Source organism: Carcharodon carcharias, chromosome 13, assembly GCF_017639515.1.
Source record: "Carcharodon carcharias isolate sCarCar2 chromosome 13, sCarCar2.pri, whole genome shotgun sequence".
NCBI classification, from domain to species: domain Eukaryota; kingdom Metazoa; phylum Chordata; class Chondrichthyes; order Lamniformes; family Lamnidae; genus Carcharodon; species Carcharodon carcharias.
This window is the reverse complement of record NC_054479.1, coordinates 117,963,025-117,980,539: the sequence shown is the minus strand read 5'-3', so window position 1 is coordinate 117,980,539 and position 17,515 is coordinate 117,963,025. Positions and strand designations below refer to the sequence as shown.

Below are 17,515 nucleotides of genomic sequence, written 5' to 3'. Positions count from 1 at the left end.
TGCAGGTGCAAGGTAACCCATGACGTTATGAATAACTTGTTTGTCATTGAACTTTATTGAAATGGCACATGGTGCATGTTGTTCACCAAGCAAATGTTCCTGTCAGGTATCGAGTATGGAGCCGGCATCCCTGGCATGTGGTGGTGGTGATTCTTATTTGGTAGGCTAGCTGAAGGAGCATTGGATTGAAGCGTCCCAGGTGTCCCTGCCTCCCTGGAGGTTGCCCAGGTCAGCATCCACCCTCTCAGCATTCTCCTCACCGTGCTCGTCCTTGGACTCACTACTGGACTCATCATCTGTTGCCAGAGCAGCTGCATCAACATCTTCTTCCTCCACTGGGTCCCCCCTTTCCAGTTCCAGATTGTGGAGAGTGCAGCATGCAACCACTATCAGTGACACACGATTTGGGAGGTATTGGAGTGCGCCCCCAAATGGTCCAGGCATCGGAAGCGCATTTTGAGAAGACCTATGGCTCTCTCAATCACCGCCCTTGTAGAGGCATGGCATCTGTTGTACCGCTGCTTGATCTCTGTTCTTGGATGGCGGAAAGGCGGCATGAGCCACATTTTGAAGGGATAGCCCTTATCACCTAGCAGTCATCCATCCAGTCGAGCTGGAGCACTGAAGAACCTCAGCACCTGGGAGTATTATGAGAGCTGCTTGGGTACCTTGCACAGACTTGCAGAAACTGCATCCTATGTACACACTATCTGCATGTTCGTGGAGTGGGATCCCTTCCAGTTGACGAAGGCACCCGGCTCACCCGCTGGCACTCTGATGGCCATATGTGTGCAGTCGATTGCACCCTGAACGTGTGGGAATCCAGCAATCGCTGCAAAGCCTCTGGCTCGCTCTGCCTGGCTGGCCTCGTCCATGCGGTCCTGAATGAAAGTCAATGCACGCCTGAATAGAGCGTCTGTCACCAGCTTGACACAACTGATTGGGAGACTCCACAAAGACCACCCACCGAGCCCTGGAAAGAGCCAGAGACAAAGAAGTTGAGGGCCACTGTGAATTTCAGCGCCACTGGCTGTCTGATGCCTGGATGGTCCCAAGTGGTATGACTCCTCTGGAGTCATGAACTGAAGCCTCTTATTTCTGTCAAAGCAGCTCTGAAGCAAAATGAAGATGTCCTGTTCACACAAGCAAACAGCAGCTACTTGTAAGCTAGAGGACAAACAACTCGCATTAGCAAGCCCACTCACCCCTCCTATCCTGCCCACGGATGAGATTTTTGAAAATGTGGCCCAACTGCCTGCCTGTTGCGCCCATGTGACACCCTAAAAATTGCACGGGCTACATAAACTCCGAGAAAATTGGTGTCTCAAGGCCTTAACTGGCCCATTAATTAATGGCTTGTGCGCCTCTGTGTTCATCACGCGCCCATCTAGCGAAATATTGCGAGCATGTGCAGTGATGTCGGGATGCACAACCGAAGTCATCGTGCGTCATATTACCCTTGGGCGTGCATTCCCAACATAAAATTCTGGCCTCTGTTTCCAGTCTGTCAACCAATTCTCAATCCACGCCAGTAAATTATCCCCATTCCCATGTGATTTAATTTTTCCCACTAGCCTCTTATGTGGGACCTTATCAAAAGTTTTTTTGAAATCCAAATACACCACATCCACAGGTTCTCCCTTATCTATTCTACTAGTTACATCCTCAAAAAACTCCAGTGGATTAGTTAAGCATGATTTCCCTTTCATAAACCCATGCTGACTTTGTCTAATCCCATTAATGTTTTCCAAGTGCTCTGTTACCATGTCTTTTATAATAAATTCTAGCATTTTCCCCATTACTGATGTTAGGCTAACTGGTCTGTAATTCACTGTTTTTTCTCTCCCTCCTTTTTTAAATAGTGGGATTACATTTGCCACCCTCCAATCTGTAGGAACTGCTCCAGAGTCTATAGAATTTTGGAAGGTGACCACAATGTATCCAATATTTCCAGGGCCACTTCCTTTAGTACTCTGGGATGTAGATTATCAGGCCCTGGGGATTTTTCAGCCTTTCACGACATTAATTTCCCTGACACCATTTTTTCACTAATACTGATTTTCTTCAATTCCTCCCTCTCACTAGACCCTTGGTTCCCTAACATTTCTGGGAAATTATTTGTGTCCTCTTTTGTGAAGATAGAACCAAAATGTGTGTTCAATTCTTCTGCCATATCTTTGCTCCCCATTATAATTTCCCCTGTTTCTGACTGTAAGGGACCTACGTTTTTCTTCACTAATCTTTTTCTCTTCACATATTCATAGAAGCTTTTACAGTCAGTTTTATGTTCCTTGCAAGTTTACTCTCATACTCCATTTTCCCCTTCTTGATCAATCTTTTTGTCCACTTTTGTTGAATTCTAAATGGCTCCCAATCCTCAGGCTTGCTGCTTTTTCTGGCAATTTTATATATCTCCTCTTTGGATCTAATACTATCTCTAATTTCTTTTGTAAGCTATGGTTGAGCCACCTTTCCTGTTTTAATTTTGCACCAGACAGGAATGAATAATTGTTGTAATTCATGCATATGTTCATTAAATATTAGCTATTGCCTATCCACTGTTAACCCTTTTAGTAAGGTTCCCCAATCCAACATTGCCAACTCATGCCTCATACCCTTGCAGTTCCCTTTATTTAGATTCAGGACCTTAGTTTCAGATTCAACTTCTTCACTCTCCATCCTAATGAACAATTCTATGATTTTATGGTCACTCTTCCCCAAGGGATCCCACACAACAAGATTGTTAATTAATCCCTTCTCATTGCACAATACCCAGTCTAGGATAGCCTGTTCTCTAGTTGGTTTCTCAATGTATTGGTCTAAGAAACCATCATGTACACACTCCAGGAAATCCTCCTCCACAGTATCATTGCTAGTTTGCTTTGTCCAATCTATATATAGATTAAAGTCACCCATGATTATAGTTGTACCCTTATTGCATACATCTCTAATTTCCTGCTTAATGCCTTCCCTTACATCTTCATTACTGTTTGGGGGCCTATAGGCAACCCTCACCAATGTTTTCTGCCCCTTGGTGTTTCTTACCTCCACCCAAACAGATTCCACATCATGATTTTTCGAGCCAATATCCTTCCTCACTATTGCATTGATTTCCTCCTTTACTAACAATGCTACCCCACTTCCTTTCCCTATTTGCCTGTCCTTCCTAAATACTGAATACCCCTGGATGTTCAGTTCCCATCCTTGGTCACCCTACAGCCATGTGTCCGTAATTGCAACTACAGCAAAATGGTTTATATCTTATTGTGCTGTTACTTCTTCTACCTTATTGCGAATGCTCCGCGCATTAAGATACAATGCCTTTAGACTTGTCTTTTTAACTTTTTAGTCATCTTAGCATTATTTTGCACTATGGCCCCATTTGTTTTTCGTCCTTGTTTTTTCTGCCTTCCACTTTTGCTTCTTACTTTTCTGTCTTTTGTTTCTATCGTTGTTTTCCTCTCCTCTGTCTCCCTGCTCAGGTTCCCATCCCCCTGCCATTCTAGCTTAAATCCTCCTTGACCACACTAGCAAACACCCCCCCAACCCCTCCAAGGACACTGGTTCCGGTCCTGCCCAGAGGCAACCTGCCCTGTTTGTACTGGTCCCGCCTTCCCTAGAACTGGTCCCAATGTCCCAGGAATCTGAATCCCTCCCCCCTACACCATTTCTTCAGCCACGTATTCATCTGATATATCCTGTTATTTCTACTCTCGCTAGCACGTGGCACAGGTAGTAATCCTGAGATTACTACCTATGAGGTCCTACTTTTTAGTTTATGTCCTAACTCCTTATATTCAGCTTGTAGGACCTCAACCCTTTTTTAACCTATGCCATTGATACCAATATGTACCCTTCCCCTTCAGAATGCCCTGCAGCTTCTCCAAGACATCCTTGACCCTGGCACCAGGGAGGCAACATACCATCCTGGAGTCTCTTTTGTAGCCGCAGAAATGCCAGTCTGTCCCCCTTACAATTGCATCCCCTATCACTATAGCCCTGCCACTTTTCTTCCTCTCCTCTTGTGCAGCAGAGCCGACCATGGTGCCATGGACTTGGCTCCTGTTGCTTTCCCCTGAGAAGTCGTCTCCCGCAACAGTATCCAAAATGGTATATCTGTTAGAGAAGGGGGCGGCCACAGGGGACTCCTGTACTCTGCCTGGTGGTCACCCATCCCCTTTCTGCCTGTTCAGTCTTTACCTGCGGTATGACGACCTCACTGAACGTGCTGTCTACAATAATCTCAGCATTGCGGATGCTCCACAGTGAATCCACCCGCAGCTCCAGCTTCGAATTGCGGTTAGCCAGTAGCTGCAGCTAGACACACTTCCTGTACACATGGTCATCAGGGACACTGGAAGTGTCCATGACTTCCCACATAGTGCAGGAGGAGCATAGCATGGGTGCAAGGTCTGCTGCCATGACTTCCCTTTAGATTAAGCTCGTTAGTTACTCCCTTTAAAGAATACTAATTATGCTAGAAGCCTTATTCTACCCCAAACACTCCCACTAAAGTTCGAATTCCTCACCTTATTTTGTCTAAGTTGATGGACTGCAGCAGTTTAATTAGTCAAAAAAGTAAAAGTAGAAGTACTCACCTGATCCTACTTACCAATCAGCTGCTTCCCCTGCATTGTGTCACTTTTTGAATTGTGACGTCACTTCGCATTTCACCGCCTGAAGGTCCTGAGGGAATGGCTGTCGTCTCTGGTCTTGGTCTCTGTTTCACGCTCCCTTTTATACCGCTTTCAATGGCCTCTCCTCCCCCGGTCAGCCCTGGAATTCTCGCTCTGTCCTCGTGCTGCTTTCAGCCCCTAGTCCAGCTCCCACTCTTTTTAAATCTCTGCTCTGACTCTTAGTTCCTGCTCTTTTTAGATCTCTGCTCTGACTCTCAGCTCCCGCTCTTTTTAAATCTTTCCAAAGCCGCTGCTCCTCTCGCACTATCTCTTGGTCCTGCTCTGGAACTCAATATTCTTAGGTCATTACATTATTTTAAAAATAAGATCTGTGCAACAAGACTTAGTTGTAGTGCTGTAATCTCCAAATAAATCTGTGTTATGAGATTATACTTAACGAACTTATCAGCTTGTCATGATGAGATATTTCCCTTGTGCGTAAACCCAAGATCAAGAGTTCAAATCTCACAATGGCAAACTATGAAACAATGTAACTTCATCTGAAACAGATGGAAACAGGTTTACTCAAAAGAGTATTAAGCAAGACACATGTGACACAGATGTAATTGTAATTGTGAGTAAACGCTGGTAAATCTCCAGTCCATTCCCATTTACATTAATATCAAGTACAGTCCACCAATCTTCTCAATTTTATAGAGCAACAAAAATCTGAAACTGATTTGACTCTGAAGTTCCTGTTCCATGATTAAGCTATTCTGCTTAGAGCCCTTGAGCAAGCATTCTCAGCCTTTGTGCTCTGAGGCCACCCTCCCTGTTATAAAAATTCTTTGGACCACCCTGTAATGCAACACACGTATATTTTCTGTATAAAATTAGTTATACAATTAAAAATATTTAGTATTATTTTTATTTTACCTTCTTACTGTGGACCTTTTTCTTGGTGCTAAGCAACAAATCTATGAAGCTGTGGAAGTATCTCTGACAAGCATATGCCGGGTTCAATGTTCATCCTAGATCATTGTTTTGATTGCTGAAAATCCAGCTTTGCATTAGTAGGTTGTGTTAAATGCGACCAACACTTCCATTATTTGAAAATACAGTGCCAATGTCCACAACCAGCCCATTATAAACCTGCTGGATCAGAAAGTACACTGGAAAGAGGGCACCCTTGTGTGCGCAGCTGAGTACAAAGTACTGATTGTTTTTTCTGGCAAGCCATTGCTGTCTTTGCCTTGTGACAGAACATGAAGAATTCATGGGAACTCCAATGTTTAACATGTATCAGATATCTGTGCAACAACAGCAACTACCAGGCACGCTGTGGTGGCCGAGTGGTTAAGGTGTTGGATTTGAAATCCAATGGGATTTCTCCGCACAGGTTCAAGCCCTGCTCGCAGCAAATCCATTTACTAAATAAAGCAACAGCACCTACCAGGTGCTTGATTACTCACAGTATGCCTTTGTGTCACATTGTGTGTTCTGATTGAACAACATTTCTGCCTATCAAAGGGAAGGTTGGACCTTTCAGCCCTTCTCCCCTTTCTATTTAGGCTTCATTTTTGTACTGCACCAGCCCTGTTTATGGTTAAAACCACTTTGGTGTCATTTTAATTGCAAAATATGTTCAATTTCACTCAAAGCTTGTTCTTGCAGTGTTATTTTTAATCCTCTCCGCTGCCAGCCACAGCAGGAAGGATGTTATTGGGGGTTAATGGTGATGTCCCAGCAGTACTCCTTCCCCTCTGAACACCTGGAACTACAGTCAAGGAGGGAATGAATGGCCTATAGTGGTTGAATAAGAGAGGGAGGCGTGGAGCAGGCTGGCCCCCAGTGTATAATTTGGTTCAGTGGCGTATTGCAGATACAAGGCCAAGCTAAAGCAGTGTCACCGTTGCAGTCTGGATTCAACAATGGAACCTTTGCAAACAGCATTTGGTGAGTAATGGCTCCTACTCTCCCTCCACCACATCCTGCCCCTCCTATCTTATTGCAGGCTCCTGTGGACCCACATTCTGAACCCTTGCTCTAGGGCAAAGATCGGATTCTTCCTTCCGAATACTTTCAAAACTAAATCAGAAAGTTTATATTACAATACTTTATTAGAATACTTAAGAGCAGTGCAAAAAAAGGACTTTAATAGTTATTCACACGATCAGCTGGAAAAGTAGTCACACCAAGGAATAATAGGTGGAGCTTGGCAAATAAAATATTTAAAGCTATTAAAAAATTTAGTAGCTGTGGGTAATATGTGGCATTAAATGACTGGTTATTTAGAGAATTAAGCTCAGTAGCCAATTACAAGGAACATACGTGAGAAAACCTGTCTTTGGTTCTAAAATGTAATTTTGATCTCTAAGCTTTCTTTCAATTCTCAGGACAAAAATAGAAATTATTGTAAGAAAGTAGTTCCACAAATCATACTAGTAAAATCCGGAAAAAGCAAAAGGGGAAATGCTAAGATTCAGGAAGTGCCAATGTCTCAGAAAATGCTGAGGCAAAGTGCAGGAGTTCACACACCAAACAGACAACAGTTATGTCTCTGGGATTTGAGGGATGTAGTTGAGAATCAATGGCACATTTCATGACTTCAGAAACGGTAGAAGGTTAGAGATGGGATGACTGTTGTAGAAGATGGCAGGGTTGAGATTTGTGTTTTGGAGGAAGTAGATGACAGAAGTCAAACCTTCACATATTATCAGGATTAAAACAAAGTAGTACAAAAACTGACAATGAACCTCTGGAGGTTGGAAAAGCATGGATAAGCAACTGGAGAAACAGTTATCGGTGATCTTACATACCCTAGTCCAGAGCATTTTGTATTTTGTCAGTCTCAAAAGCAGACCCGCCAGGTCATCCAACCTGTATCCTGTGAACCAGATGACTCTACTTGGGAAGTGTGGGGCAGAGATGTAATCAAAAGTTGAGAAACAGCCTCTTAAGGTAGTAAAATAGGTGCTGCATATAAATATGGAATAAGGTTTTATGCTAGCCACAGAATGGGTACACAGCATGCTGAGACAAACAGGGCTTGATGTAGGATATGATATGGGCAGAGGTGTTTCAACGAGTTAGTTTATCCAGGATGGTGAATAGGAGGCCATTGAGATAGTAGTGTCTGGAGGTGACAAAGACATGAATGACAACGTTAACAGCAGATATCTCAGCTAGGGTCGGAGATGGGTGATATTAAGGAAGTAAAAGTAGATGGTCTTAGTGATGGAGAAGATATGGGAGCTGAATAAGACACACAGGTTATGAACCGTCTGGTGTGACCTAAGACAGCTCTGTTGGGGGCTGCTCTTTGTTATCAGAAATCAACGAAAAGAAACCACATGGATCCATACATCCATGGGAGGCTGGAAAAGAATGATAGGACATAACCTTTCAAGCCTCCCTTGTCTTATTTCCTTTCCCCATAGATCCTGATTGTTCTGTTGGCAAAAGATGAACTCCTGGTACAAATAATATTGGTTTCAAATCTAAATCATTAAATGAGCAATTTATATAGGGTTCAGCTAAGAACCAAATGCTAATAATGGAGGATTGGTTAAAGGAGGAAACTGATCGCCCCACTACTGGCTTATAAAATCGAACATATTACTTTGCAAGCATTTGAATAGAAGAAGTATTTAAAAGAAACTACCATATGTTTAAAAAAAATGCCCATCTGCATATGCAAAAGACCTTAAGGAACCATATTTCATTCTTTTCGCGTTAGTGATTTCCAGCAAATGTGGATATATTCTAGGTCTTCATTATGCCTTAAGAGTTCATTCATCGGATAAATGAGATAGTAGTAATTGGGTTTATGAGATAGTTTTGGTTTACTGACCCCATTTAGAGTGGAAAAATTGACTCAGGAAAAAATACTTCTTTGAGTCATATTCGTTTTATCCAGGTTATTTTCAATTTTCTCATATCTAAAAAAATACAACAACCCTGAGCTACAATAGACAACCTAAGTGGTCAGTGGCATCTTATTACAGAAGTATAATTTTTTTTTAAGTCCTTCACAGCCTGTGGGCATCACTGACTAGGCCAGCATTTATTGCCCATCCTATATTGGCCTTGAGAAGGTGGTGGTGACCACAGTCTATGTGGTGAAGGTACACCCATAGTGCTGTTAGGAAGGGAGTTCCAGGACTTTGACTCAGCAACAATGAAGGAATGATGATATAGTTCCAAGTCAAGATGGGGAGTGCCACGGAGGGAAACTTGCGGATGGTGGTGTTCCCATGCATCTGCTGCCCTAGCCTTTCTAGGCAGTAGAGATCATGGACTTGAAAGGTGCTGTTGAAGGAGCCTTGGTGAGTTGCTGCAGTGCATCTTGTAGATGGTACACACGGCTGCCACTGTGCGTCGAAGGTGGAGGGAGTGCATGTGTAAGGTGGTGATGGGGTGCCAATCAAGTGGGCTGTTTTGTCATGGATGGTGTGGAGCTACTTGAGTGTTGTTGGCACTACACTCATCCAGTCAAGTGGAGAGTATTTCATCACAATCCTAATTTGTGCCTTGTAGATGCTGGACAGGTTTTTGAGGAGTCAGGAGATGAGTTATCCGCCGCAGAATTCCCAATCTCTGATCTGCTCTGGTAGCCACAGTATTTATATGGCTAGTCCAGTTCAGTTTCTGATCAATAGTAATCCCCAAGATGTTAATAGTGGGAAATTCAGTGATGGTAATGCCATTGAAAGGCAAGGAGATTGGATATAATCTCTCTTGTTGGAGATGGCCATTGCCTGGCACTTGTGTTGCACAAATGTTACTTGCACGTATCAGCCCAAACGTAAATGTTGTCCAGGTCTTGTTGCATGTGAACATGGACTGCTTCAGTACCTGAGGAGTCGGGAGTGGTGCTGAACATTGTGCAATCATCAGCGAACATCCCTGCTTCTTACCTTATAATGGAGGGAGGTCATTGATGAAGTAGTTGAAGGTGGTTGGGTCTAGGACACTACCTCGAGGAAGTCTTGCAGTAATGTCCTGGAACTGAGATGATTGACCTCCAACAACCACAACCATCTTCCTTTGTGTTAGTTATGACTCCAATCAGTGGACTGTTTAGCCCCTGATTCCCACTGACTCCAGTTTTGCTAGGGCTCCTTGATGCCACACTTGGTTAAATGCTGCCCTGTAGTCAAAGGCAGTCATTCTCAACTCACCCAATGAGTTCAGCTCTTTTGTCCATGTTTGGACAAAGGCTGTAATGAGGTCAGGAGCTGAGAGGCCCTGGTCGAACCTGAACTGTGCATCAGTGAGCAGATTATTTCTGAGTAAGTACTGCTTGATAGCACTGTTGATGATCCCTTCCTTCACATTGCTGATGATTGAGAGTAGACTGGTGCGAACAGTGGAAATGTATTTTAACCACTAAAATTTCATTCTACAATTCACCACTAAAATTTCATTCTACAATTCTCATTTCAAAAATTGGCAATGAAATTGGCATGAGAATGAATTTGATTATCACACCAACTACATTAACAAATGTCAGACAAGTCACCACCACACTGAAACAATTTTGTCTAATGCTTAATCAATTGTTCAATTATAAAATACAAACAGTTGATGCAAGCCATTATATCCTTAAATAGTGTTATAGTGAACAACATTTTCTTATATTACATTGGTTACTGTTTAATCTTTAAGGAAATATAAGAATATAATTACTATCTTTGATGGATGATTACCTTTACCTTTAATTAGTTTCAGCTCTGAGAATTGGTGAAATGGTACAGAATTTAAATTCCTTTCTATGATTATGTTAAAATATAGGAAATAATTTTGATCCATGGTTGCGTTTTTAGAGATGATTTACTTGATTTTAACTGAACAATCTACAGTTATTTTGAGCCTTGAATTTTAAACACCGTGAAGAAACAAACCATCGCTCTTAGCATCCCACTGCACAGATTCAATCTCGATGCAACTTACTTTGTGATGCAAAACTAAGGACCGGATTTTTGAAGAGTTGACAGGACTCCAGAGCCATTTAAAAATAGTGGGCAGGACCCAAGTCTGGGATTTCTGCCCCCATTCCCAGGGCTTCCAATTTTTGCTGGTGCAGGGTAATTTTGATGTATTCATTTTTCTTCAATAGAAACACTTAAGTCCATCTGTTCACTAAGTTTTGTCTTTGCACCCTGAACTTTGATTCCCTCTGTTACAAAGTTTTTTGGTTAATACCACTAATATTTCGGGACTTTTGTTTTGTTTTGTTTGATGTATATTTAAACCTCAGTTTGATTTGCTCCTGTGTTGCTTCCAGTTCGCTTATCTTCTTTCATAAGCCTGCACCCTGGCTGGCTCCATTGCGGGCGTACACATCTCCTAGCGCACGGCACTTTTCATGGAGTCAGGCCAGCTTCTCCATGACTTGTGGTTCATTGATCTCAAAGGAGACGTGAACCATCTAATCTATGCCAGTTCAATGCTAACTCATGAGCCCCCGCAACCCCATGGCCCCTTATAGCTCCCATGCCAGCTCAATGCTAACTCATGAGTCCCCACCCATCCCCAATGGCCCCTCATGTCCTCCATGCCACCTCATGACCCCTTCATGCCTATTCACCCAGTATACACTACGTATAGAACCAACAAGTTCTATTTAACCAATGGACCCAGTTTAACCAGCCCATCTTGGCACTTGGCTGCTCCTGATCTGATTCTAGGGGTGGAAGGCCCGACTCTATCCTGCCCCCACTACCCCCCTACCCCGAGCAAAGATCCCACTATTTGGGTGCCTTTCTACCGAGGTGGGTATGGCAAGCTGGAAATTTCCCAACTCGGGTTACTCGCCTCAGTAGTGAAAATTTGGGCCTAAAAGTCTCTCCTGATTGTATACTAAATCCTGCACATGACAGTACTTTTGAGGAATTGTAAGTGCCTTGCCTAGTCCTTACTGAGTACGACAAAGCTTGATGTATTCATTTTTCTTCAATAGAAACACTTAAAGTCCATCTGTTCACCAAGTTTTGTCTTTGCACCCTGAACTTTGATTCCCCCTGTTACAAAGTTTTTTGGTTAATACCACTAATGTTTCGGGACTTGTGTTTTGTTTTGTTTGATGTATATTTAAACCTCAATTTGATTTGCTCCTGTGTTGCTTCTAGTTCGCTTATCTTCTTTCAGCCACAAGTATGGAAAAGTCTATGCGTCAATGCCATTCTTATTTGTGAAGCACCATGGGCATTGCTTATGTTAAAGATACTACATAAATGCAAGCAGCTGGAAATGATGCCTCATGATTAAGCTATGTAGATACATGTTCGGCATGAAATTGTTCAAACTAGTTAACTGTTTTCAATTTTTCAATTATAGTTTTGCACACAGCTCCACTGAGGAGGAATGGAGGGCTAGAAGGAGGAGGTGACCAGGAGTACAGCCTCCAGGGGAGTCACCTCTGGGAGGACAGGCACAGGCACAAGGGGCGCAGGGCCAAGAGGTAGTCCAAGGCAGAAGGAGCCGCAGATGATGCCTCTATCCTGTTGCCAGGGTATACAGGCAGCTAAGCAGTTGCCTCAATATGTCTGAGGAGCAGTGCCGAAGGGAAACAGTGAACTATATCTGTCAGATGATTGGCCCTGAGATCTCCCCTAACTGTGTGGGCAGACACCCCATGCCAGTGGCTCTTAAGGCCATAGTTGCCCTTAACTTCTATGCCTCTTCAGGGCTTGGTGGGTGATGTTTGTGGTGTCTCCCAATCAGCTGTCCACACTTGTGTCAAGCAGGTCACAGACGCTCTGTTCAGGCATGCATTGACCTTCATTCACTTCCGCTGGGACCAGGCAAGTCAGACACAGTGAGCCAGAGGCTTCGCGGCCATTGCTGGCTTCCCCCGCGTCCAGGGTGCAATCGACTGCACACATGTGGCCATCAAGGCGCCAGCAGATGAGCCCGGCGCCTTCGTCAACAGGAAAGCTTCCATTCCATGAATGTGCAGATAGTGTGTGATCACAGGATGCTGATTCTACAAGCCTGTGCAAGGCACCCAGGCAGATCCCAGGATGCCTACATCGTTAGGCACTCCCAGGTGCCGGGTCTCTTCAGTGCTCTGGCTCGGCTCGATGGATGGCTGCTGGGTTATCCCCTCAGAAGGTGACCCATGACACCTGTCCGCCATCCAAGATCAGAAGCTGAGCAGCAGTACAATAGGAGCCATGGCACCACAAGGGCTGTGGTGGAGAGAACCATCGGTCTTCTCAAGATGCGCTTCTGATGCCTGGACCGCTCAGGAGGTGCACTCCAGTACCCCCCAGATCGTGTGTCGGTGATAGTGGTTGCATGCTGCGCTCTACACAATCTTGTGCTGGAAAGGGGGGACGCAGTGGATGATGAAGGTGGCGACACAGTGTCTGCGGCAGCACACAATGAGTCCAGCACTGATTCTGAGGGTGAGCATGCACAGAGGAATGCTGAGGGAGTAGACGCTGACCTGGAACTGCACCAAGGAGGCAGGGACACCCGGGAGGCTTTAATCCAATGAACCTTCAGTTAGCATAACACAAATGGATCAGCAGGACCAGTCTTGCCTGGCACATCCACACTCAATACCTAAGTGCAAAATCTGCCAGGTCATCAGCAGGAACTAATTTATAAATTACCCCAATTAATATCTAGCAGTTTTAAAACTAATATCAGGTTGAGTCTTGCAGGAGTATCATGTTTGCAATGAGAAGCCATTTCTTTCGGATTCAGAGCTCATTAACATAATAAACCTGACATAGCAGTAATTATGTATATCTTTATTTGCTAAATTCTATTCATAAAAAATATTCTGTAGTTTACAGTTAATTCTCACATTGTACTTGACATTGTTCCCATTAGCTATTTTGCCCATTTTGTACAAAAAACTAGTTAATAACTGCCATATCAGTACAGATTAGCATTCCCCAAAATCCAAAAGGAGTAAGTGACAATAAATATTTCATTTTTATTACCTTCTTTCCTGAGGATCAATCCATTTAAAAAATAAAAATAAAAGAACTGAGAAATACAGTAGGCTCATCATAAATCTTTCATAGTGGTAAAGAATAGAACCTTTATACTAAAATGAAACTGAATTCAAAGGGCATCTGGCTACTATATAGAGGTGTGTCATTAAAATCTCATAATGCTTGTACTTTGGGGCTTGGTAATACTGACGGAGTGAAGTTTAAATAGTACTTAACATCTAAAACCTCAACTCAGATCCTCTGATATTTACTCCAACTCTCTATAGACAGCATCATTTAAAAAAATTACTATTTCACCTGATAATAACATCCAGACAAGTGTGCTTAATTTAGATCACAGAGCTTCTAATGTAAAAACATTTCTAATGCAAGCTGAGAAACTGCAAAAAATCCCACACATTTTTGCTTTATAGTAATTTTTTAAAAAGTCGCACAAAAATCTGTTCAAAACATATTTGAAGTAATATTTTGATAATCAAAATGAAGATGGACCACAATAAAGATTAACTTATACACTATTCATCAGATTGATATATACTTTTCTCTTTCAAGGGCATACAGATCTGTGTTCTAACTGTATGTGAACTGAAATGTCACTGAACATTATGGTCAAATTTTGTTGCTGTACAGTTGCATAATGCTGCTTTTTTCTGGAAACACAATCTTTGAAAATTAGGTCATAAATATTTGGCTTTAGAAGTCTTCAGCAATTTGTCTCTATGTTAGCTAATGAAGTTGGGATCTAATTTTTTGCCGGTCAGTTAGGAAAGACAATAATAAGATAGCTTCTAATGGACATATGTTCTGTGTCATCTTAAAAAGGCCATTGTAAGACATTATCAATATAAAAACAGAAAATGCTGGAAAAATTCAGCAGGTTTGGCAGCATCTATGGAGAGAGAAACAAGCGTTAACGTTTCAAGCCCTTATGACTCTTCTTCAAAGCTAAAGAGAAGTAGAAATGTGATGGATTTTATACTGTTTAAGAGAAGGTGGAGTAAAATAAAAGATAGGGGATAGGTGGGAGCTCAGGAGAGATTGACAAAGATGTCATGGACAAAAGACAAAGGGAGGGTTAAAGGTAGTGTTATAAGGTGCTGATAGTGGCATAAAGGTAAGATAGCAGAATATGTTAATAGCAGCACAAGGGTCAGCACTCTGTGAAAGCACAACATAGAAACAAGTGACAGATGGCTCTGTGGGGGGTGGGGGTTGGGGAAAATGGATTTTAAAAAATGTTTAAAAATGAATAAATAGATAAAAATATAAATAAATAAATAAAAATTGGATTAAGAAAGGGTAAAGATGGAAGAGGGAGTTCATGGTCTGAAGTTATTAAACTCAATGTTAAATCTGGAATGCTGTAAAGTGCCATATTGAAAGATGAGGTGCTGGTCCTCCAGTTTGCGTTAGGCTTCACTGGAACATTGCAGCAGGTCAAGGATGGACATGTGGGCATGAGTTCAAGATGATGTGTTGAAATGGCGAGCAACAGGAAGGTTTGGGTCATGCTTGCAGATTGAGTGAAGGTGGTCTGCAAAGGGGTTACCCAGTCTGCGTTTAGACTCACCAGTGTAGAGGAAACTGCACTGGGAGCAGCGTATACAATGGACCACATCGAAGGAGGTGCAAGTGAAGCACTGTTTCACCTAAAAGGAGTGTTTGGAGCCTTGGATGAAGAGGAGGGAGCAGGTGTTGCACCTTCTACGATTGCATGAGTTGCGGGTGGAGGCCTGAATAGCACTAGAACAAGGAATGTTCCAGATACCCCACAAAAAGACAGGCATAACTGGGGCCCATGCAGGTACCCATAGCCACACCTTTTATTTGGAGGATACAAGACAAGTTAAAAGAAGAAATTGTTCAGAGGGAGAACAAGTTCAGCCAGGCGGAGGAGCGTGGTAGCGAATGAGGATTGTTTGGGCCTCTGTTCAAGGAAGAAGTGGAGCGCCCTCAGACCATCCAGGTGGGGATGGAGGTATAGAGAAATTGGACATCCATTGGTGAATAGGAGGCAGTTGGGACCAGGAAACTAGAAATTGTTGATATGACAGACATTATCAATCTGACTAGAAGCAAAACAGAGGAAAATTACAGTTCTTCGTTGGGCTACATAGAGAGTCAGAGTTGCAGTTTTAACTGTGTTGTTTACTTTAATTTCTTCTGCACCAATACTTCCCCATTGATCTCCTGAAGGCATCAACACCTTGACATGCTACAAGTGTTTTGCATTGTCCAATATTTTGCAAGCACAAAGTTAGCAGCTTCTGACTGAGTGCAGCTCAAGATAGATATAAGCTCAGGTATTTACTAAGTGAAGGAATTTGGTGCAGTGAGGGAGAAGGTCTGTTCTGGCCTATTGCAAAATAAGGAGTGGTCTGAGAGAGGGGAGCCAGAGACCAGCAGCAGGACATGAGAGCTGGAGTTCGGAAGCATTAATTAGGTGAGTAGGTAGGTGAGTGTGATTGGTGAGTTTTACGTCTTTTTTCTCTATATCAGCAGGGAGGTTGTTTAAATTGATATTGGGGAGATATAGATATTGTGTTAAATTTATAGCTTAATTAATTAAATCACTTGGTATAACCACAGATAATCATTGAGTGACATTTCTAAACCTAATCTGTTAAATAAAACACAATAAAGGTTGCAGAGCAGGTGATGGGTAGCAGCAGTAGCATGTGGGACTGGTGGACACCTGCAGTAAACGCCTGCAGCTTTAGGAACCTCAGCTCAGAGTTGATTAGCTTGAGTCCGAGCTTTGGACACTGAGATACATCAGGGAGGGGGAAAGTTACCTGGACACATTGATCCAGGAGGCATTCACACCCTTTCGGCTTGGCACTTTAAATTTGGCCGGTGGTCAGGGGCAGCAGAGTGCGTTTGCAAGAGAGGCAAGTATGGAGATCCAGAAGGTAACACTGAAAGAGCCTCAGCCCTTGCAATTATTCAACAGGTTCTAGGTTCTTACAGCTTGTGTGGACTAGAGCTGGGATTGTAGGGAGGATGAGCAAACTGAAAACGGCACCATTCAAGTGGGGAGGGGGGTGGTTTAAAAGAAATGTGGTTATAAGTAGGGGAAAGTGGGAAAGTATAGTTAGGGGCAGAGATATGGTTCTCTGCAGCCGAGAGTGAGAGTCCCGAAGGCTGTGTTGCCTGCCAGGCACCAGAGTTAAGGACATCTCCGCAGGGCTGGAAAGGAACTTGAGTGGGAGGGGGGATGGATCTACTTGTCATGGCCCACACCTTTGACGGGGCTGCCTGTCATGAAGCTATTAATGTGTACAATGTTGGAAATTATTTTTTTTAAAAAGAAGTTTAGTCTGTGGGTGTGCCTGTGTGTGTCTTAATTGGATTAAAGCCAGCTAGTCTGAGTGCTTTGATGTATACTAGTTTTTAGACGTAAGAGAGGTAGAGTGCATTTGCATTTCGTTGAATAGAGCATTCAATGAGGGGAGTGAAATCTGGCACCTAGCTAGCAGACACCAAGCAATGTTTATATTACTAATAAAATTGGTACTATGAAAGTTGTTTTATTGTTAGAAGAGTTGAATTGCAAAGGGGCTGGTGATACAATGAGAACTTACATTCAATGAGATGTGCTGGGTATAATAGACAGCAGTTGTGTGTGTACAGGGCAGAGGAATTTCACATTAAAGCCTGTAAGCCTACCACTGTGTCTACAAAGGAACCTCATTTTAAATTTGTAAGGTGAAAATGCTTTGCCTGGTGTCTGCTTAATGGTCTATACGTTGCTGTTGCCTTAGTGGAGATTAGTTTAGGAATTTGTTAAAAGTTACGATAGTAGTAATTTGTAGCCATATGTATATATTTAACTTTGTGACTTAAAAAATGTCTCATAGAGACATAGAAAATAGGAGCAGGAGTGGGCCATTCAGCCCTTCGATCCTGCTCCGCCATTCATTA

General features: G+C 42.9%; 1 protein-coding gene and 1 non-coding gene across 2 annotated transcripts in view; one reads left to right on the top strand and one right to left on the bottom strand.

Moving 5' to 3' along the window:
- Nucleotides 1–17,515, bottom strand: part of magi2a (membrane associated guanylate kinase, WW and PDZ domain containing 2a) — a 961,431-nt gene that overhangs the window by 323,543 nt on the left and 620,373 nt on the right. The window lies entirely within an intron of this gene.
- trnas-uga lies at nucleotides 5,955–6,036 on the top strand. The gene has a single exon. It is a non-coding gene; the product is annotated as a tRNA-Ser (tRNA).